Source organism: Chrysemys picta, chromosome 3, assembly GCF_011386835.1.
Source record: "Chrysemys picta bellii isolate R12L10 chromosome 3, ASM1138683v2, whole genome shotgun sequence".
Taxonomy (NCBI): domain Eukaryota; kingdom Metazoa; phylum Chordata; order Testudines; family Emydidae; genus Chrysemys; species Chrysemys picta.
The window spans coordinates 173,786,322-173,788,261 of record NC_088793.1 but is presented as its reverse complement, the minus strand read 5'-3'; positions in this window follow the sequence as shown (position 1 = coordinate 173,788,261).

Sequence of the window (1,940 nt, the reverse complement as noted above, 5' to 3'; positions counted from 1 at the left end):
GAGGATGAAAAGGACAAAGTGCTCCTATTCTTTTGCATAATAGATGTCTTCAGCTAAATGGCAAACTATTGCAAAGGAGCATGGCCATAGCCTAGTTCTATTAGGATTCAGATTTATTTCTTACACTAACTGATCAAAGTTATGTCTTCAGTTGCTCATTCTCATGCTAGCCAAGCTAGACTTTTATTGCCGACTGCAACCATGAAAAGAAGAGGCCTTGCCTGGACTTCTGGCACGACAACATTTGTTTAGCAAGTCCCTTATCTATTGAGTGAGAAACTTCCCAGTGTAAATATGGTGTGCTTGGGGCGGCAAAAAACAGAGTCACCCCTGCCTGCAGCTGCCCTTTGGGGATGTGAGTGTCTGGGTTGTGGGGGCCACAGCTAGGCTCTGGGGAGGAGGGGGTGAGAGTGTCTGGCCCCCCAGCTGGGCTGTGGGGGGAAGGGGGGAGGGAAGCATAGGGATTGTCATAGGGGTTTCTTTAACTCTCTACTCCTGGGGGAATTTTTTCTGTGTCTATATTGCTACAGACATACTTGCTGACAAGTATTTTGAAATAAATTACCAAAAGAATTGAAACTGGTGCGATTATATAGTGTTATTTTGACAAATAAAAATTTGCAGAATTTTAAAATATTGTATGCTGAATTTTAATTAATTGTTTGGCATAGAATTCCCTCAGGAGTATCTTCTATGGGCTGTCCTGTCTCCTCTGCACTTCCATCCCAAGAGCCTTGAATCAAATCTAGGGGTTACCTAACCTGCCTCCCATACAGGAAATCAAAGGGGGGGAAAACAGTAGACTCTGGGGGAACACTTCTGTAGGCATATAGCAAATACAGGAGTAACACATCCCAGTCACTCTCATGTCTGGAGACCCACATTCTTAGCACAGATTTTAAAGTTCCATTAAATCTTTCCACAAGCCCATGAGTTTCTGGGTGATAGGAAGCAGCCTTCATATGGTTCACTCCACATAATCGCCACAACTTTTTAAAGTCTACAGACATGAAATTTGAACCATGGTCTGTCAAGATTTCTCTGGAAAAACCTATTCTGCTAAAAATGGTGAAATAAATTATAGCCACTGTTTCATCTTCAATATTAGACAAGGCTGTAGCTTCAGGGTGTCTGGTGGCAGAATCCATCACAAAAAATATATACTGTATTTCTTTCCATTCCTGGAAAGTTTAGTGAGAAGTCCCACAATATCCACAGACACTCTGACAAACCCCTCCTTAATAATGGGCAAAATTAAGATTTATTGGGGCCCTCGGTACAAAGAACATCTGGGTCCCACACTCAGAGAGCCAGGGGCACCGTAACCAGGAGGGCCATGCCCCCCCCCCCCCCCACACACACACACACTTGTAAAAGTGGCAAGGCCATGCCTGCACACTTTTTAACATGGGTATAGTAGCCTAGGGCAGGTGCAGAGTGGCAGTGGCAGCCTCTTCCTGGTGCAGGGCTTAGACCCCCCTCGCCACAGGGCCCCACCCCCTATTTCTCTTCTTCCCTGCAAGGGCCCACCACCCGGCCAGGTTGGAAGCCAGAGCCACGCCATAATAAGAGCCCAGGGGCACCATTTCAGTGATTCCAGTGGCTACTTAGGCACCAGAAAACTGTAGGGTTTTTTTGGCAGATAACTTAGAAATTAGCTGACAGGAGGACTGTATCTAATTCATATATAAAGAAAGACAAAATATATATACAAACACCAATTAAAGCCATATTTTAAGTTTATATGTAAATGTAGAACAATCAGGTGATAATACAGCAAGGTATTTCTAATCCCAAGACTTGAGATATCATAAGAAAGGCCATACTGAGTCAAACCAATGGTCCATCTAGCCCAGTACCCTGTCTTCCAACTGTGGCTAATGCCAGGGCTTCAGAGGGAATGAATAGAACAGGCAATCACTGAGTGATCCATCATCCTT